The sequence below is a fragment of the Eumetopias jubatus genome, unplaced genomic scaffold (assembly GCF_037043125.1).
Source record: "Eumetopias jubatus isolate StellerSeaLion01/CBP00866 unplaced genomic scaffold, mEumJub1_p1.0 scaffold_8, whole genome shotgun sequence".
NCBI classification, from domain to species: domain Eukaryota; kingdom Metazoa; phylum Chordata; class Mammalia; order Carnivora; family Otariidae; genus Eumetopias; species Eumetopias jubatus.
In genome coordinates this window covers 133,805,360-133,827,387 of record NW_028274814.1, presented here as the reverse complement: position 1 = coordinate 133,827,387, position 22,028 = coordinate 133,805,360, and the positions used below count along the sequence as shown (strand labels likewise).

At 42.1% G+C, this 22,028-nt stretch overlaps 1 protein-coding gene across 1 annotated transcript in view; it reads right to left on the bottom strand.

Moving 5' to 3' along the window:
• TNRC6B (trinucleotide repeat containing adaptor 6B) overlaps positions 1-20,457 on the bottom strand; it is a 241,071-nt gene extending 220,614 nt beyond the window's left edge. Inside the window, exon 1 of the mRNA XM_028115711.2 lies at positions 20,249-20,457. The gene's annotated coding sequence lies outside the window, so the exon portion shown is untranslated. The remainder of the gene's footprint in view (positions 1-20,248) is intronic.
• Between the last annotated feature and the right edge of the window lie 1,571 nt (positions 20,458-22,028).

Genomic DNA, 22,028 nt, shown 5'->3' with positions numbered 1-22,028 from the left:
TAAATAAATAAAAAGACTGGAAATCAACAACAGAAAACAAACAGCAAGACAATAGAGAAAATCTATGAAACTCAAAGCTGGTTCTTTGAGAAGATCAATAAAATTGATAAACTTATAGCTAAAGAATAAAAGAAAGAAAACATAAATTACCAATATCAGAAATGAAGGAAAGGACATTCCACTCCAAATCCTATGGGCATTAATATAATAAAAAAAATGTTATAAACAGCTTTACGGCAATACACGAGACAACTCTGATGAAACAGGAAAATTCCTTGAAAGATATAAATTACCAAAATTAATACAAGACAAAATAGAAAATCTGAATAGCTTAATGATACACATACAATTTAGAATCTGCATTAGCTACAAAGCATATTTTAAATATGTTAACATCTTTTTTGAAATTCATAACAAATTTTCACCATCTTTAAATATACTGGTTTCAAATACGCTGAAGTTTCTCCATATTTAAGTACTTTATTTACTCTTAAATTATTAGCTTGAATAATTTCCTATCATAGGAGAATTTATATTACTCTTCTAAGTTCTACCTAACTGCCTAAAATAATCAGCTCTACTTTTAAATTTGATATTTTTTGTTCTTCAACTTGCTAATTGGCTTTTTACTACTTGAGATTATTTTCTATGCCTGATTTTATAAGCAAGTTTTTGCTTATTATTATATGTTGTCCCATTTAATAGTTTTATTTCTACTACATTTTATAGTCAAGTTTCCTTTCATCAGCTGGCATTTTTAAATTCATTAACTTTGTAATGTCAAAGGCCTGTGTGTGTTTCCAGCACCTCCAAAATACCACTAAAAGGAAAGAAGCCCTAGATTCTTACATTCCAAAGCTTTGCCATAAAGTCCTTAGAAATCTCTAACTCTCACAATTCCCAGCCACGACAGAGAAGCTCCTGTTCAATGTAGTGTTGAATCCTAACAAGGGTCCAAGACAGTGTCTTTGACCTTCACTTAAGAACAACAAAAAGTCTATACGCACTCTGCAAAAACAAGAAATCTGAAAGCTCTAGGCTGGTAAACAGGCAACCTGGAACACTCATGACTACTTATTTCTACTGTTCCACATAGATGGTGCCAGGTACAAGGACTGGGAAAAAAATCCAGACCCTATGTGTGGGGGTGCAGCAAGGGTGAGATGGGGTACTGTGGGGGAAGTGCTAGTTAGGGAATCAGGACCAAGCAATTTGAGACTGAATGTCCTCAGTTGAATACATTTCAGCCAATACTTACTAGGCACACCCTCATTTAAAAAGGTACATCTGACAGCCTCCTTATGACTTAGGAAAAGTAGTTCTCAGCTTTTTTTTCTAGCAATCTCTGGACAGTCTCCTGGAATGTCCCAACATTTTCTCTCTAGTAAGCCAGTTCTTCACACAGTTAGTATTAGTAGTCAATCAGTATTTGTTGAACTAAAGAATAAAAAAGCTGGATTCCATATAAAACAAAAATTTACACTTTTCCCAGGAGGACACTCATGTTAAGATGCATTATGCTCTTATATTTATCCTGACTTTAAAAACATAAGCAATTTTGGGGCGCCTGGGTGGCTCAGTCAGTTAAGCATCTGACTCTTGATTTTGGCTCAGGTCATGATCTCTGGGTTGTGAGATCGAGGCCCAGCATGGAGCCTGCTTAAAATTCTCTCTCCCCTTCTCCCTCTGTGGTGGTCTCTCTCTCTCTCTCTCTCTCCCCCCTCTCTAACAAAACAACAACAAAAGAAAAAAACAAAATGTGTTTAATACGTTAATAAACAATTTCAATAATATTCTTAGGAATAATCACTGGACCACATCTGCATCCCACTGCCCATATGCTTACCTTGAGAACCACTGACTTGGCAAATGAGCTAACACCCCACTTCTTTTTTTTTTAATTTTTATTGTTATGTTAATCACCATACATTACATCATTAGTTTTTGATGTAGTGTTCCATGATTGTTTGTGTATAACAGCCGTGCTCCATAACACCCCACTTCTTAAAAGTGCTCCTTAAAATTAAGTGTGCACTGTCAAATATTATGTATGATTTTTGACTTTAAAAAAATTTTTTCGCTAAGTAAATCAGTAAGTCATTATTTCTACTTTTGCATATAGGTCATACTCAGATACTCTCAATTTGGAACAATTAATACTAAAAAATGTGCTTAATTAACATTTCATAATGATGCAGTTTGAACAAACAGCTCTATATTTTTTTTAAAGATTTTATTTATTTATTTATTCGAGAGAAAGAACACAAGCAGGTGGAGGGGCAGAGGGAGAGGGACAAGCAGACTCCCTGCTGAGCAGGGATCCTGATATGGGGCTCGATCACAGGACCCTGAGATCATGAAGGGAGCCGAAGGCAGACACTTAACCGAGCCACACAGGCACCTTGAACAAACAGCTCTAGAAATAAAATTTATACATGCCAGCTAGAAGAGAAAAGGCCATCTCCATAGTTTAACACATAATGAGTACAAACTCAATCCAAGTGGGGTTATAATGCCTAATCGGAATTTCCCAAACTGTCCTCTGGAATGTCTGAACAAAAACAAAATAAAACAAACAAACAAAAAGGATCCAAACCCCTAGAAAAGCTATAAAACAAGTGGTCAAAAACTGGCTGGGTGAGGAATGCCATAGGACAGGAGAAAGCTTCTACTTTTTACTTACAGTTTTGTAACATTGGATTTTTGCTTTACCATAAGCATGGATTTCTTCTAGATTTATTTTTAAAGCTACCACATTAGCTGATAGTAGGAAAGGTCAGTTCAGAGAAAGCTTGCTGCTCCTTACTACATGAGATAGGATATATTTTACGTGAAGTACAGCACATTTTAAATCCTTTTTCCTTAACTATTTATTACCACAAAGCACTTCTGAAAGGAGAATAGGGAAAGGAACCAGGAGATTCTTAACATAAAGCCAGGGAAGTGTAGAGGTGCCACGTGACCGTGACAGCACCTAAGGGATCAAGCTTCATGAAGAGGTGTCCTAATTTCTATTAACTGGCCTGTGGAAAACAGATTTAATCTCATATCCTGTAGGAGAAAAGAAAGGAAAGCAGGTTTCATTTTCTGAAGGTAACAAAAGTAACCAAATATTAAAGCTAAGAAAGTAAATACTGACTGGTCCGTAATCCCTTAGCCACAATTCCCAAATCCAAAAACTTTTGAAAACCACCAGTTTTCTGTAATTCATCTAGAAGAAAAACTTGATCTGAACTTAATTGGCAGCAATATCTGACCTGAACTGACATGAGACTATTTATAGTCTACCCACTAAAGTAAGAACAGTCGTATCTTTGGCTGCCGAAATATTAATGTATTTGACTATGAAGTGCTGCCCCTGACTCTGCAGGGCCGTTACATAATATATGGTAAAAGCATCTTATTAGCTTTCTAAAAATAAAAAAAATTCTGAATTCTAAAATACTGACGGCCCTTACAGTTTCCAATAAAGGACTACGAACCTAAAAATGGCTTTTTATTAAAATGGTCCTGTCAGCCTCCACTGAAATATATATTTTTTCCTGAAAATATTCCTATAATTTGAACTAATTGCTCTTTTCTAAAAACTTACCGCTATTAAAAATATTCTACTTTGAGTATCTGTAAACCTACCACTGCATTATTAGAACATTTTTGTAAATTTATTTATTTGAGAAAGAGAGAGAGCGCACAAGCAAAGAGGCGGGAGGTGCAGGGAGAGAGGGAGAGAGAATTTCAGGCATACTCCCACCGAGCGCAGAACCCAACACAGGCTCCATCTCACAACCTGAGCCAAAACCAAGAATTGGACACTCAACCGACTGTGCCACCCAGGCACACCAGTTAGAACATTTTATACCACTTCAACATTACTTTAAATCAACCTCTCTCTGAAGGCAGCATTAAAATCAGAAGGGTGGTATCATTCTGGCAGGAGGGTGGTAGCTGAATGGGGTAAGAGAGTAAAGTTAAAAAAGCAGACCTCTGTCAATATGCTTTTTCTTTCTATGTTTAAAAAACAAAAACAAACGGCATGAGATTTTTTTTAATGTACCAAAGAGGAGCACAGATTTTAAAAGTGAACAAGTACCAATTTAAATCAATAAAAGAATCAAAATCAAAATGAAGTCACATAATCCAAGTAGTTATCAAGGAATAGAATACAAAATAAAAGTCAAGTAATAGAACATTTACAAGTAAGGAAAATTATATTTTTGCCCAGTTATGTATCAATTCTATTATAATATATGACTAAATGACAAATGATAACAAAACTTGCAAAACTCAAAGGTCTCTATTATGGAAAGAAAACTGTAAAGCCAGAATAAAGCAAGAACTAAGACTTAAGACTACTAAAAACCTATAATTAACTACAATGCAGAGTAATTTAGAAGATTTTACATGAAAAAAGGACAGAATCAACATTTTAATAAACATAAATACAGTACTATATTTTAAACCATTGTATCTACATAAAACAAAATTGGTAAAAATTTTTTTAAACTATACACCAATCCTTCCTCCCTCCCCCACTCTCGCACAACTAACAAATCTAGAAACAATGCGACCAAACAGGAACCTCATTTCATAACTGGTAGACATGAAAGCAGTGAAAACCTCTTTTAATAAATGTGTGAGATACTGAAGAACCCCAAATTATTTCTGTCTAAAGGAAGCTCTCACAAAGTTATACTCAAAAAAAAAAAACCCAAAAAACAAAAACAAAAACTAAAGATGGAAAAATAACTCAAAACACTCCTTAAAGCAACATTAGTAGCAAAACTGGGCATTGCTATATCTTGAAGATGAAGGATGAGGCTATCTTTACCACTATTATTTACTAAATTGAGTTTTCACTATCCATCAAATACATAGAGCCCTCAGAAATAGTACATATGAGAACATCACTGATACACAGAATTCTACATTAATTAAAACTAAAAATTAAAAACTTCAGGGTAAATTAGGATATAAAAAGTCCATGTCATACATAAGAATTTGAATATGAGACTATCAAGGATAAAGAGCAAGCCAAGAGGACACCAAGTAAGAATAACCAAACTCTCTACTACAAGATTTACTAAAAAAGAACTGTAAAGCTATAAAGTCAGTCACCTAAAAATAGGAAATTAAAGAAAGTCAAAGTTGAAAGTCAAAAATCTAAGAATTTAATCCATTAAGAATATTTTTTAAAAGCCCTTATTTTCTAACGGGAGTTGGGGGTGGGACTAACAGGACCTTCAGGTGCTAGAAAACAAAGACCGTGGGAAAAGAATTCTTTCTACTCGGTGATGAAGGCTGCCCATAATGTAGCATACACGCCAGTCTAGTAGGTTTTAAGGATAGTCCTCGGTTAATTACGTAACAGATCCAAATTCAAGGCATCTCTTTGAACTAGGTCATTCACATAATTCCTACCACTTAAGACAGATATAGGTATGTGCTCATGCTACCGGAATTCAGTATCTTATAGGAATAACTTCAAATTTAAATTATGAAAGTATTAATAATGCAATGCAGGTATCAAAACCCAATTTTACATCCTCTTTTTTTAATAAAGATTTTATTTATTTATTTGACAGAGAGAGATAGCGAGAGCAGGAACACAAGCAGGGGGAGTGGGAGAGGGAGAAGCAGGCTTCCCGCCGAGCAGGGAGCCTGATGCGGGGCTTGATCCCAGGACCCTGGGACAATGACCGGAGCTGAAGGCAGACGCTTAACGACTGAGCCACCCAGGCACCCTCCAATTTTACATCCTTTATACCATGCAATGTATTTTGACAGGTTGATCTTAGTTTCCTTACAAATTACTTAACTCTTAGTTAACTACAGTTAACTACAAGTTAGTTAACTATTCTGATTTAAGGAGCTTCCACAGTTGAGTACAGCATAGTGAGACAATGTTCATAAGTATCCAAAAGTCAGTGTTTACAATCAAGTGGGAGAGAGTATCACATAAAAACAATTTAAGAAAGCTTACTAAGAAGCAATTAAGTCCAAGTTGTAAATATAAACGGTATTAAATATATACCAATCAATATACAGAAACATTCAAAAGGAAGGGCGCCTGGGTGGCTCAGATGGTTAAGCGTCTGCCTTCGGCTCAGGTCATGATCCCAGAGTCCTGGGATCGAGCCCCGCATCAGGCTCCCTCCTCTACGGGAAGCCTGCTTCTCCCTCTCCCACTCCCCCCGCTTGTGTTCCCTCTCTCACTGTGTCTCTCTCTATCAAATAAATAAATAAAATCTTAAAAAAAAAAAGAAAAGGAACATTCAAAAGGAAATTATTTTTCAAGATACACACTTCTAAGAAGTTTTATAGGTATTTATCTCAATCAGGTTGTCATTACTGAAAATATTTTGCAATTCCTACTCTGCTTCCAAACCAGTTTACAAATCACACGAGGAAATCTGCCTCATTACTTTGAACTCATTTTGGACCCCAAATAGTACTGCCCAGACAAATCATTTAACCAGACCTGAAAAATGGTTCTTGGTCGTTCCCCAAAATCAAATCCACCCTGAAAGAATGAAGATTCTCCCCTATGGAAATTCCAAAGAGTATCTCATACTCTGGAAGCAACTCCTAAATAATTCCTCAGATGTTTAAAAAAAAAAAAAAAGGCAGGAGACTTCCCCTTTCAGAAAAGATGGAGTTAACAGTGGTCAGATGTACCCCTGCAACTAAAAAACGGGATCAAATATATAAACAACAGTTTTCAAAACACTGGACATCATGCAAGGAAGGACAGTGATCCCTAAGAGATGGTAATCCCTAAGAGATGGTAAACAAACAAGGTGAGCCCTGCAATTGCCCTAGCTTGCTGAGGGAAAGATTCCAGGCCACCAAGCAGGGAGGGGAAACCCAAGTGGAAGTCAGAGACCTCCCTTAATTGAGGATTTGCAGCGGAGATTCTGGGAAAGCCAAGGCAGTGAGAGTTTGCAGTGTACGGTACTGAAGAGAAAGAGCTACACAGAGAAACAACTCCGGAGAGGCAGGGACCCCTCCAGTATTCAGGTGAGCAGTAAAAGAGTAACTAGGGAAAACACAGCTAACATCACACTCAATGGTACAATGCTTTCCCACCAAGTCTGGGGAAAAAGCAAGGAAGCCCATTCATACTTCTATTCAGCATGGTATTTGAGATCCTAGCCAGCACAATAAGGCAAGAAATAGAACTTGAAGGTTAGAAAGTAAAATTGACTTTCTTTGTAACTGATATAGTTGTATATGTAAAAACAACAACAGAACCAACAAAAATGCCACTAAAGGCGATGAATGAAATGAGCAAAGTTTATTTGTTCAGTTCATTCAATCATACTGATGAAAACAAATTGTATCCAAGTGAAAGAGGCTTTAATACAGAAAGGCTTCCAGGAAGAAAAGTTTAGAGAAGGCTTTCTGAGAATAAGAAGCAATATGGTTTGGAAGCCAGAAACTGGGAGAATATTATACATAAGGAATAGCCTTTCATAAAGTATAAGGACAAAAAGGGAGAAAATCATACAGAAAACAGAGAAAAGATTGTATGGGAGAAGGCAAAGACTGAAAAGTAGGGAGTGACAGTTGATGGATGGAAGCAGTAAAGAAGCTAGGTTCAGACGCGGGGTGTTTGGATTTCACAGAGTAAGAACACACAGGTTGATAAAAGAAAATAACATGTAGGAAATGTTTTCTGGGGAGAAACTAGGAACAGAACTGACAGGAAGCTATTTTAATAATCTGACCATAGACCGAGGATGACTCAGAATCAGGAAAGGTGGCATGGAAACAAAAAAGTAGAGACTCAAGGCCGAAAGCCACAGAGAAAGAGCTAAAGAATATGGCAATATTCCAAGATTCAATGTTTCAGGATTTCGAGATTCAGGAATTGGGAGGGTGGGTTACCAGTGATGGACCCAATAGGGTCAACAACTTTTAAGGGAGGGGAAGCAGAGGCCCCTCTCCAGAGTGACCTGCCTTAAAAGCACCCTGAATGACAATTCCCAAATCTTCGGGAGGTTAAAGGAAAACAAGAGAAAATTACATTAAATACACATTTTTAAGTACAGTAAATAAAAGTCTAGAGAGCATCCACTTCCAAAGCAAACACAAAACATCAGTGTTGAGCCGGGGCTCTGGCAGGTTCAGGAAGCGTAGGGCGGTGTCACAATGTGCTGAGGCCGACTCACAAGCTGTGTGTGGGGCACAGGGTCCCCTTTTTAAAGTTTTCAAACCAGCCCTTACTGGCTTGAAATGTGATGTGTTTTGCATTTTCATTCTATTGTTTTGTTTTTGTTATTTCTACAAAGAGCCTTTTCACTAATTCTCTTGGTGTTTTAAAAGTAATGTTTTCCCCTCTGGGTCTGTGTTTCAGGAATGGGAATGTCTCTCTATACCAATCCACAGATCCACCTGTGTGGTTTAAGTGGAAATCAGTAGTGTGTCCTTTTGTTTAAGGGGATTCAGCAACACTGCAAAATAAAAACATCATAAATTTTAAATACTTTGGTATAAAAATATAAAACTTTTATAGTGAAAAGGCTGACAAAAGAGTAGTTAGGAAGAGATTTATTTTAAAATCTGTTGTTACATCTAAGTGCAGAGATTCTATATTCAGAAGTTCCACAGAGATGTACATCTGGGTAAAAGATCTCCTCATGAAGAGGATACTACTGAACATGATACACCATCTGCAAGATTTTTACAGCAGGAAAAATACCTAGCTCCTTGGAGGGCCTCAGTTTTCATCTTTTTAATTTGTATCTCCCTCCTTCCACATCAGAACCCAGCAGATGCTCGAAACATTTCTCTTGATAAACTGACCTGGGCCTAAGTTAGGGAGCCTGATCCACTTCCACTTCTTGAGGTTCTCAGTAGTGTTTTTAAAATAAAGATATGCCAGGGCGCCTGGGGGTGGCTCAGTCGTAAAGCGTCTGCCTCAGCTCGGCTCAGGTCATAATGCCAGGGTCCTGGGATCGAACCCATCGGGCTCCCTGCTCCGCGGGAAGCCTGCTTCTCCCTCACCCACTCCCCCTGCTTGTGTTCCCGCTCTCGCTATGTCTCTCTCTCTCAAATAAATAAATAAAATCTTTAAAAATAAATAAATAAAGACAGGCCAAAAAATAAATAAAATCTTTAAAAATAAATAAATAAAGACAGGCCAAAAAATAAATAAAATCTTTAAAAATAAATAAATAAAGTAAAGACAGGCCAAAAAAGATTTTATTTTATTTATTTATTTGAGAGAGAGAGACATAGCGAGAGCGGGAACACAAGCAGGGGGAGTGGGTGAGGGAGAAGCAGGCTTCCCGCGGAGCAGGGAGCCCGATGCAAGGCTGGATCCAGGAGTCTGGGATCATGACCTGAGCCGAGCCGAGGCAGACGCTTTACGACTGAGCCACCTAGGCGCCCCATAAACTGTGGTATATTTTAAATATATACATTTAATAAATTAACACTTTTAGGAAAAGAGTACAATGTAACCTGTCCTATTCACTAAAGGAGTAATAAACAGGTTCATTTGTCATAAACTATACACTGTGATCTAGTAACGAGAACAAGTTCAAAGTTATAATCAGTATTTTCTTTCCATCCTGTGAATTTATCTCTTAGAATGTCTACACCTACTATGTGCAAACCATTTTGCTGGGTGACAGAACAGTATAAACTTGTTTCGAGCTCAAGGTACTTCTAGTACCTTTCCTCTTTTCTTCTCCCTTTCCGCTAGTTGAGGAACTACAAGGAGCTTCTAAGGATTACCACACCCCACCCATGCCCTTGAGAGGAATCCGGTGGCCTTGCCCTATGGATTACCTGCTACCTTCTGTGTTCAAGCAGTTTCAATTTTTCTTTGTCCCCTGGGTCCTTGCTACACACCTTTAAGTAGGTCTTGTACCTCACCTTAACTTGTTGTCTTCTCAATCTTGCCCTGCTTTCACCGTCTCCTTCCTTTCTTTTCCAAACATCTTTTTAAAAAAGATTTATTTATTATTTTAGAGAGGCGGGGGAGAGCAGGGAGAGGGGCAGAGGGAGAAGGAGAGAGACTCTCGGGGCGCCTGGGTGGCTCAGTCGTTAAGCGTCTGCCTTCGGCTCAGGTCATGATCCCAGGGTCCTGGGATCGAGTCCCACATCGGGCTCCCTGCTCGGCAAGAAGCCTGCTTCTCCCTCTCCCACTCCCCCTGCTTGTGTTCCTGCTCTCTCTCTCTCTGTCAAATAAATAAATATTAAAAAAAAAAAAAAAGGAGAGAGAATCTCAAGCAGACATCCCACTGAGCACAGAGCTCAACACAGGGCTGGATCCCACGACCCCGAGATTATGATCTGAGCCAAAATCAAGAGTCAGATGCTGAACGGACTGCGCCACCCAGGCGCCCCTTTCCAAACATCTTGACATAAACTACACTCACTGCTATCATTCTCCCTACCATCCATTGTCTCTTTCACCCCTTGTAATCTAGGTCCATAAATGAACACACAGAATTTGTAGCAACTGACAGTGCAATGGGTCAGTTAGCATCTTCTGAGTGTCACCAGCACTACCAGAGCTTAGTTTTTTTCATTCTGAAAAATACAAGCTCTGAACATGCAAAGCTGAGAAATCCGGGCTAGCCAACACAGTACAGGGATCCCACAACTGCAACTGAAAACAATATAGTGATAATGGAAAGAAAGATGGCAAGAGATGGGGTGGGGTGGGGGAAAGGAGGCACTGCTTAAGAGTAACAGGGCTGAGAAAGGGGTATGAAGCGACAAGAAAGCAAAGAACTGATGAACTAAAGAGGAGTAAAATGAAGGAAAATATGCTAGATTTCCAGTCAACAAAGCTTCCTTTTTCAATTTTGGTTGAGAATCCAATTAAACTAACGCTAGTTCAGTGAACCGATTGGAGATTTACAGATATGTAACAACCTTCAAGCTGTAGAAATGTACACATACCCAGAGGCTCTTCTGGGTACTCCTTTTGATCTTATCCCTTTCACTGGTTCAGCATCTGGGCCTCAAGAGATGGATCCACACTCACCTCAGGCAGTCAAGGAAGAGGTCACTTCCTTCACTCTCTGCCCCTGTGGGTAAGCTTAGTGAGTCACCACTTTCTAGCTCCAAAGCACCATTCTGGTTTACAACTAATCTTTGAGTGCTACTGTTTTGTTTTGTTTTGTTTTGTTTTTTAGAGTATATTTGACACTGATTCAAATATACAGAACCACATCATTATTTCTAAGATCATTTCCAGGACTGAAATGTAATGTAATCTACGAGTCTGAGTCTGATATGTCAGAGCCTGTAAGTCAGCCGCTGGCCCCGTACCCTCTGTACCCCAGACCAGCTTTATAAAGCATATAGCACTGTGCTAACCATATTCCCTATGTGCTAAATGTACTCCTCTGTGCCTCTGCACAGGCTGTTCCTGCTGCCTCAAGTGCCCTTTTCTTCCATAACTTACTGGGAGTGTTTCCTTCCCTGGAAAGGCTTTCTTGACCTCCTGCTGTATTGATGACTTTCCTTCCTCCCCACCCCATCCTTGCAATGCCTATCACAGCTTTGATTACATCAAACGGCACTCATCTGCATCCAAGTCAGCCTCACCCCTGTGCCTGTGCACTCCGTGGGAGCAAAGATCTCTTCTCACCCCATTCTTGTAGTCCTAGCTTCCTTCCTTCTCTCCTTCTTCTCACCCCGTTCTTATGGTCCTAGCTTCTTTTCTTTCTTCCTTTTTTTTTTTAAGATTTATTTTGAGAGAGAGAGAAAGAGAGAATGTGGGCACGCACAAGCAGGGGACCAGGCAGAAAAAGAAGGAGGGAAGCAGACTCCCTACTGTGTGTGTGCATGGGGGGCCCTGCAGGGCTCAATCCCACAACCTTGAGATCATGACCTGAGCAGAAACCAAGAGCTGGATGCCCAATCGACTGAGCCACCCAGGTGCCCCATCTTGTAGTGCTAGCTTCTAGAAGCATTCAAAACATGGTACACACGCAAATGTTCAGTGAAATTGTAGTCATCCTTGTCCCAAGCATATGAAAAGATTTTATTTATTTTTATTTATTTTTTAAGATTTTTTTTTTAAGTAATCTCTACACCAATGTGGGACTCAAACTCACCGCCCAGAGATCGAGAGTCACATGTTCCAACAACTGAGCCAGCCACGTGCCCCATAAAATTTTAAAAGGAATAACCACTCTGATCATTTCTACTAATAAGGATTAAAAGGATACTCATTAAACTCTAAAACGAGTAAGACTTTCAGACAAAAGTTTGAAAACAATATTCTTTCTGTAATCCTCAAATGTTTACAGAACTAGAAATTAAAAAAAAAAAAAGAACTTGGAGACCGTTTAAAAAGGAAAGCCCCAGGGCACCTGGGTGGCTCAGTTGGTTAAGCGGCTGCCTTCGGCTCAGGTCATGATCCCAGGGTCCTGGGATCGAGTCCCATGTCGGGTTCCCTGCTCAGCAAAGAGCCTGCTTCTCCCTCTCCCTCTGTCTCCCGGCTTGTGCTCTCACTCTCTCTCTGTCAAATAAAGAAATAAAATTAAAAAAAAGAAAAAAGGAAAGCCCCTCCCTGCCCCACATATTTAAACTGTTAGAATGACTACGTTTTTGTGAATGACTGCTTTTTTTCAATTCTATTTTTAGTTCTCTTTCCTAACTTCATTTGAAAAATATTTATGAGGACCTACTATGCGCAACTTACAGTGCTAGATACTGGTTATACACACGTGAACAAATCAGACAAGGTATTTTTATTCACATAGGTATGTTCTAGCAAAGAAACTACACAAATCAAATCATTATTTAATTACAATTCTGTTAAGTGTTCTGAGTGTTTAAAAGGAGCACATCTAAGGGTGCCTGGCTGTCTCAGTTGGTTAAGCATGTGACTCTTGATTTCAGGGTTTTGAGTTTGAGGCACACGCTGGGTGCAGAAGTTACTTAAAAATAAATCTTAAAAGAAAGAAAGGAGCACATCTAATCTGGGGTGGGGATGATTAGGAAGTCTCTGAAGAAGTGACATATAAACTGAGCTCGGATGATTGAAGAGGCATCAACTAAGGTCATCTGGTAGGGGGGCTTCCAGGCTATGGGAACAGGAGGTGCAAGGAAGAGACCTTGAGTGAAGAGGAATATGCATTTCAGGAACCAAAAGAGGGACAGTGTGGTGAGAGTTCAGGCAGCAAAGGGGAGAGTGACAGGAAATGAGGAAGGGTCTTCACTGGGTATTCAGTGAACATGAGAGACCAGTTATTTCTTTTCATGAAGTTTATACTCCAAAAGGGGGATGGCAAGGCTTTTGGGACTCAATAACAGTTTTAGATAGGAGACAAATATGATCAGACTTACACTTGTTTTTTGAGTAAATGTTTTACATTTGAGGTATAACATATACAGAACAGATATATAGTTTTAAAAGAGTATTCTTGTTGCAGCTTCAACAATTCTGAGGCAGAGAATTCCCTACTTAACAAAAGAGAAAACTGAAGTTTTGCAAAGCTAAGTAATTTATCTGAGGTTATTTATTCAAGAAACATTTGAGTGCGTACAATATGGCAGGCACAGTAGAGCGTGTGCTTAAGGATGCAGAGATGAATGCAAGAGTCTTGCGCTAAAGAAACGTACAATCTAGTGAGAAAGACAGACCTAGGAACATGATATGTGCAGTCCATGCTAGAAAGGACTAAGATATAATGGAGCAGAGAAAAATGAAATCTTCCTAGGAAGAATTAGTCATTTTGTTTCTGTATTAAAGGGGCATTTCTTTCATACTATTAGAGTTTCTGAATTCTCATTCATTCCTGTGCTTGGAACATGGTATGTACTCAAGCAAATGTCTGCAATACAAACCAGCCATGACTTTTAACTCCTAGTGCAGTACCTTTCCAAAACCAACTGTGCTCCTAACTCTGGAAGAGTATGCATTAATTCCAAGGAGCTCTTTTGAAGCTCCTTTCTGAGCCAGTTTACAAACCACAGAAGAAAATAAGTCTCATTAAATTAAAGCCAAACCTCATTTCTGACCCAGCCTGAAAACCCATAATAATATCTAAACAGTTATTATTTTTTTAATCTTTATTCAACTTTTTAACTATCACCAATGGGCACTAACAAACATTTTAAGTAATCTCTATGCCCCCAATACGGGGCTCAAGGTCGGGACCCCAAGATCGAGAGTCACATGCTCTACACACTGAGCCAGCCAGGTGCCCTTAGAACAGTTATTTTTTATTTTTTAAATATTTTATATTTTAATTAATCTCTATACTCAAAGTCGGGCTTAAACTTACAACCCTGAGATCAAGAGTCGAATGCTCCACTGACTGAGCCAGTCGGGGCCCCAACAGTTATTTTTTTGTTGATATCTTTTTTTTTAAACTCAGGGCTTGAACTCATGACCCTGAGATCAAGACTTGAATGCTTAACCGACTGAGCCACCCAGGCACCCCCCAACAGTTATTTTTTTAAAGCAAATCTTCATTCAGAAGATTGTCTTCCTATGAAGACAATCAATAAAATATTCCATATACTCCTTCATAATCCATGACCTCTGTCCTGAGAGGACTTATATTTTAGTTTCTATTTGTTAAGATAAAATATAGAACATAGAATAAAATAAGATATAACATAGCATTTGTTCACTTATTTAAAATATTTATAGACTGCCCACTAGAGGCCAGGACAGGAGCTATACGGGATGCAAAGATGAGTAGGACAAAAGCCTGCCTTCGAGGAACTCACAGTCTGATGGGGGAAGCCAACAACACATAACTCAGGACAGTAAGAGCTATAATTCAGGGGGAAAAAAAAAAAAGAGCTGTAATTCAGCAGGTACACACAGAGGCTGGGCACAGTTGCCATCAGTTCTAATTCATCGGGCACTTATTTCCAATGGTCAGTGCCTATGCCTTGTTAAATTTATTAAAATACTTTAACTTTACCTCAGGTAATAATGCAAACTGGTAAATATTATAAGTAATTACTCTATAGAAAAACAGTTACACACACAAAAATAAAGTTAAAGGATCAGAAGAAATGGTGAGAAGTGAAGTTTACAGATACCTTGGGATTCCCGAGCAAGGAAGGTTAGCGTATTTGGATGAGGAACTGGTTGTAGATAAGTGGGATACAGTTATCAAAGGGCTAGTGGCTGGAATTACCTAGGTATAGCTCTCCAACTATGCTGAGGACGTGGTTTAGAGCTGTGTTGTCCAACATGGTAGCCACTAGCCACAGGTGGCTACTGAGCACTTGAAAAGTGGTTAGCCTGAATTGAGATGAAGTGAAAAATACACTCCAAATTTCAAAGACCTAACACACATACACACAAAAAAGAATGTAAAGCATCTCAGTAATTTTTTTTTTTTACGGATTACACGTTTACATAAAATATTTTGGATATATTAAAGTAAGTAAGATTTTACGAAAATCTATTTCGCCCTTTCTACTTTCTAATGTGGCTACTAAAGTATTTATGATTACATATGTGGCTCACATTTGTGGCTTGAATTCTACTTCTATTGGACAGTCCTAGTCCAAAGTACTTGAAATAACAAGCCAAAGAGTTTTAAGCCCTCTAGGCAATGGAACACCACGGAAGGTTTTCAACCTTAAGTACCTGTGGTAGATTTGGGGAGGGGGCAGGAAACATAAACAAGCACTGTTTCAGGAACATTAGCTCAGGGGCAATCTGTAGGGTCAAGACACTGGAGGCAGTTGTCAATGTCAAAAGGCTGGCAAATGTCAAAGGGTAAGCAGGTTCAGCTGGAAAGCAGACAAGGTCTTTAGAAGCCGCAGGCCAGGTGGAGAGAGGAAGAAGAAATCGAGAGCAGGGATTGGTGAGCGAAGAATAACAGCTGCAAGCACTGGCCCCAGCCTGGATAATCAAGGTGCACTGCTCAGTGGACTTAGCAAACTCAGCCAGTTTGGGTTAGATCTAGTATGGCTCAGTGGTAAGGGCTCCCAGGCAGAGGTACAATTCAGAAGGAGAACAGGATCGGTGTCCTCTTCAGCAATTTCAGATCTATCTCTGTGTGGCAAGGCTTCCAGCAGTGAGATCAAGTCCCAGAGAAGGTGGGGGGGGGGGGGGGAGGTAGAAGGCAAGGCTACCAGGAACTACAAGAAAGCAATAAATTATAAAAGCAAAATCCAGACTCACAACACAGCCAACAAACATTTACTGGGAGTTTATTGTACGCCTGATACTTGGCTCGGCTCTGGAGACATGGGGAAACAAAACAGACATGGTCCTGAATCACAAATTGTGGTGAGAGCTATGAAAAAGGAACAGGAGCTCTGAAAGACCTGACTGAGGGTGGATGGCCGGGGGGAGGTCATAAAGGAAAGCATCTCTGAAGAAGTGACAATTTAACCTGAACCCTGAAGTCAGTGGGTGAAGATTAGGGAGGAAGCGGGGGAAGAACAGCCCAAGCCAGATGAGTGGTATGTACAAAAACCTTAAGCCTGCAAAAGGCTTAGGTAATTCAAGGAATTGAAAGAAAGACTGAGTAATTGGGACATCGGAAAGTGGGGTGGGCCATAATAGAGATGAGATAAGGTTGGAGAGGCAGGCAGAGACCAGATCTTACCGAGCCCAAAGGATGAAAAATAAAATCCCAAACGGGCCTCAGCGCAACGCGAAGCCACAAGGGGTTCTGACCGGAGAAGTGGTCCAATCGCGATGGCGTTCTAAGTACTCCAGTTACCTATGCTCTGCTCAGACTACTGAATGGGAGCCAGCTCGGCACCAAAGGGGCAGGAGCCAATATTTGTAGATGAGTAGCAGGATTCCGGGTCTGGGAAAAGAGTTTATTATAAGGCCCTCCAAGTGCTGCAGGGTTCCAAGCAGGGAGGAGGATGGCATCACCAAAAAGTACAGAAAATCTGATGGAAGAGATGGTTTAGGAGGCAAAGTCAAACAAAACTTTAAACATACTGAGTATGAAGGAATAGTGAAGAATCCCAGCAGGTAAATACTGATGTTGTTTTGGAGTATAGAAGAGCAGTCAGACATGGATATGCAGGTTAGCAGATACAAATGTGACAGATGGTTTTAAGTCCCAAAAGTAAATAACATATTCCAGGAGTAGACAGAGAAAAATAAAACAACAACAACAAAAGGAGCCTAGGTCTGACCCTTAGTGTTTGTTTATCTCTTAGATAGAAGCCAGGAGGAAGGGGAATCAAAAGGAATATAGTACGAGGAAGTTTTGGGGGGGATGATGGAACCACTCTGTATCCTGATAGTGGTGGTGTTTACATGAATCTATACACGTGTTAACATTCACATACTAAAAGCTAAGGTTACTGTTATTTTTTTAAAGGGGTGGAGGAGGTGCTCAAAAGGACTGACTGCTGAAGGGAGACGTAACAGGATAAATCCCGAAAAGATGCTCTGGGATTTTTAACCATTAGGTAACTGGCAACCTTGGAAAAAGCCTCAGTAAGGCTGGGAACCAGGCTGCAAAGGTTCAAAGAATAACTGGAGCAGTGAAGGAAAACAGTCAGTACAGACTCCTCTTTTAGAACTCCAGAGGTGAAAGGAAGAACAGAATGGCACAGAGCTCAAACAGATAAGGAGAACTGGGAGATTTAGCAAACTGGCAGAGCCAACTTTCCACATCACGAGTGGCTCCATTCCAGTATTCTTCTAGAACATGCATTTTGCACATGAACTATTCACTTTCTTATTGTCCCATTAAACTAAAACTGCCAAAACAAACCCGAAGTCATTACATTTTTAACTCTGCTTCTTAGTCAGCTAACATTCACTGTGTTCCTACTATGTGCCAAGCACTATACAAAAGGGAGTAATGTCTGGTCCCTGGAAGAGAGCACAGAATTTATCACAATAACAAGGTCCTGGAGTAGAGATTTGCACAAAGGGCTCTGAAAGCCTTGACCTTCTGAATTAAATGCATTTTTATTTATCTTTATAAAAATCAAACGGAAGAAATGAAAACAAAGCTGGGATGTAATGTTGTAAAAATGTTCTTAATTTCTAAAAACTAAGAATGAGTTTAATAGTAACTTTTTAAGATTTTATTTATTTGACAGAGAGAGACACAGTGAGAGAGGGAACACAAGCAGGGGGAGCAGGAGCGAGAGAAGCAGGTTTCCCATTGAGCAGGGAGCCCAATACGGGGGCTCGATCTCAGGACCCCCAGGGATCATGACCTGAGCCAAAGGCAGACGCTTAACAACTGGGCCACGCAGGCGCCCCTAATATTAAGTTAGGTCTGGGCAGCCTTATAGTCAGTAGCACTTCTCATTTCTTTTCCGGTTTACCTTTCAGTGTCCTTTCTGCCTTTCTTCCTCTGGATAAGTTAAGAGGCAAAATGGAATAAGCGCAGGCTTTGAAACCAGACAGACGTGAGACTAAACCTATCCCTTCAAGTTCCTAGCTGTGTGGCTCTTGGACGGTCTTCTTCCTAGCCACAAAACAGTAATGACATCTACTTGACAGGCTTGAGGTAAGGATTAGAAAAAACAAAACAAAACAACAACAACAAAAAAAACCGAAGAGGCTGGCATGTTAGAAGAATGCAGTAAATGTTAGTTAACATTTTTACTATCATTTGAATAAATGGTGTTGTTCTGACTTAAAACATTTTTAAATGCTTCTATCGGAATGAAGAAAAAATATTTTCTCAAGGGCATGGCATTTATATGCTCCCTTAGAAAAGCAGGTTGGTAATTTCTTCTTCTTAAGTCCTATCAGAAGCTATTCTGCTCAAATAATGATGTTTGGGACAAGCACCTAAAAACGTCCAGGAACCAAGAAAATATAAAGGCAGCGTTATTATCATCGCTGTGTCCCAAGTGGGGAAGGCCGGTCTGCTTTGTGTTCTAGATCTCTTAGTGTAGGGACCTACTACATTCTTATCCCTCCCACTACCTACCTACAGCGATACCGCACGCTGCTAAAAGTTCTGCTTTTTAAAGAGGCATTTACATAACACTACCGAAACAATAAATATAGTTTCAAAGCCAAGATCACTGATGCCTCTCCGAATCAACAGGAAGCTATCGTCCACTGAAATTCCCCACAACAATGAAGGAAATAGCCTCTATTCTTAAACTTTCACAAAATGCTAAGATGCAAGACTTTCACACACCTTATTTCCGTACACTTAACTCCTGGGGGGTGGGAGGAGAAGGCAACCCATAACGTTTTATTCACTATGGGGAAATCTCTCTGGCCAATTTTGTTGCATAATTTTGCTTATATTGTAATACAAATGACCACCTTGAAATTCGTCTTATTCCTCGCACAATCTCTAGCATAGATGCTAAAGAGTAACAAAATTGCCAAAAGATACGTGACAAAGCGAGGAACCTTAAAAGACCGAGACCAGTACACTGTGCCTAAAGAACTGAGGATGGACTGGTCCTTACTTAAGGCACCTAAGAAGCAGCTACGGTCACTGGGTGTCCTCTGCCACTTTAAAAGGGTATCTGGCCCACCGCGGGCTAACAAACCCGCTAGTTTGAACCTAAGGGGCGCCAGCTCAGGGGGAGACAGAAAACACTCCTTGCGCCGTTTCGTCCCATTTGCTCGTGGAAAGCCTGAATCGCCTCTCGGGGGTGGCCTCGCCGCAGGGCTCTGAGGTGAGGGGTGCGACCCCTCCACACACACCCCCTCCCGGCCCGCATGAAGCAGGGGAACGCGTTCACGCTGTCACGCAGGTCCCGCGCAGGCAGGGACCGGGAGGCTCGGAGGCCTGACGCCTCCCTCTCCCCCACGCCAGGCAAGGGGCCCGACGCGTCTCCGCGGGCCCCCGCTCTCCGCCGCGACAGGGAGCGCCTCCCCGCCCCGGAGTCCCCCCCAGCGACGGGAAGCGAACCCGACTCGACCAGCCCACCCGGAAGCCCTCCCCCAGCTCACACCTGCTGGCGCGTGACGCCCGGAGCCGCGCGCGCCCGCCCGCCTGCCCCGGCCCTGCCATTCGGGGCGCCCCTTCCCTGCACGCGGGACATCGCCCGCATCCCTCCCCGCCCCGGGGTCAAACCCACCACACGGCCGCCCCCACGGAGAGCGAGCTGAACGCCGCCGCCGCCGCCCCCGCCAGGGCCCGCGCGCGCTCCCGCACCCCCCCTCCGGCCCTGTCCCCGCCGCGCGCGCTCACTCGCGAGGACACGCACACGCTGCGCCTCAGCTTGACAGGCCGGCCCGCGCCGCGCGCTCCCGCGGGCGTCCTCGCCCACCGGGCCGCCCAGCTCTGACTGGGCGGTGCGCGGGGGAGGGGAAGGGCGGCAGTGGCGGTCGGTCCTCACTCACCGCCGAGCCGCGCCGGCTCCGAGTGCGCGGCGTTCCGCTGTGAGGCGATGCGCTGCGATGCGCGCGGTCCCCGCTTCTCCGCAGGCTATGGAGGCGACGTAGTAGGGGGACTGAAGGGGCGCGGGGGGGTCACTCCCTCCCGCCTCACCTCCCAGAAACACGGGGACCCCAGAAACTAAAAACAAAATAAACAAACTTTCCCCTCCGCCTCCCTCCCCCAAAACCACAACACAAACACTCGGGGGCCCGCCCAGAGCCCCACTCCATTGGCCGCAGGGAGGATGCTTCCGGATCTCACTGGCTGACTTTTTTGCTCATCAAGCTGCGGTTCCGCCCCTCCAAGTCCTCGCCGCTGCCGTCGCCCCTCATTGGTCAAGTGCTTCCCGTTTGACGAGCTAGGATTGGCTGAGCTGCCTGCGCCAATCATTCGGGGACACACCCCCTCAGCATCCCAGAGGCCGCTTCCTTGGTCGCCGACCCGGAGAGGTGAAGGGGAAACTAGAGCATGATGGCGGCCGAGCTCACTTGGCGCAACCATCGTCTTTTTTCTTTTTTTAGCTCATTGGTGCCTCGCCCTCGCGCTGTTTCCCCTGAGCTCCTCTCTCCATCCAGTATTGCCTAATAACGGAATCTATACAAGCCGGCTCCTTAATTTATCCCCTTCGAAGTGCGGAGTGTGGGCTGGCTGTGCGTCATTGGACTGTCAGAATGTCACTCCCTAGTCAAATCTTCAAGCTATTGGTGGAACGGCCAGAAAACCCGTCCAACAACAAGGACTAGTGCCATTGGTTTGACTCCACAGAGTTCTTTCCTGGGACCTTATTGGGCAAATAGGCGCGTCGGTCGGATCTGGATTCTCTGTGCTACGGGTTGTTTGCTGGGAGTCTGGAGGGCTATGGTCGTTTGGTCCGTAGTTGACGATAATGATGACTGTCGTTTATTTTGTGCCTACTTTGTGCCAGCTGCTGTTCTGAGTTCTTTACAGGGATTTTATGGTTAAACCTGTGAGTTTTACATTCTCTAAATTTTACAGATAGCAAAGGCTCTAAAGAGATTAGGACACGTGCCCAAGGTCACCCAGATAGAAAGTAATTTGTGAGCCCGGCGTTGGTCCTAGGACTGTCTTGACTCCAGAGCCTTCGCTCTTTTTACTGGTGCCTCTCCCTTCGTCCGGAATCTTACCTGCCAGCCAACCCAGCATCTTAAAAATATTTCATTCCGAATGCAAGTTCCCCCATCAGTTTCTGGAGGTGACATTGTGGGAGACTAAAGCAATGGAGAGGTGTCATTGCCGCCCCCGCATTCTCCTCGCTGGCACCCGTTCCTCCCCACCCTAAAGTAAACCATCTTGGTGTTTCCTGACCAGAAGCCCATCTACTTCTGTGTTTATTTTCTCAGCTTTATAAATGAACATTTCTACCATCCTTGTGTGCCAAGCCTACCTCCTCAACCCTCACTCTATCTCCAGCTCACTCTTTGGAGAGAGACCTCAAGAGCCAGAAACAAGGAGAAAGAGAGTCTAAAGAGAGATAAAGAATAAACGCTTTAGAAATAAATAATTTGTTACATGCAAATGGAACAGCCCTTCGGCTCCTGGGAAGCTTCCAGAGTGGCCCCTGATGCAGTGCAAGACGTGTGCTCCTGGCTCCTCGCCACTAGATTTTTTCTCTGTGGCAGCTTTCAGCGAAGTGAATCCAACATTCCAGCCAGGGGAGGGCAGGATGCTTAGGACCCACTGCCAAAGAGCCAGCCCCAGCCTCTGGGACTGAAATGATCTCCA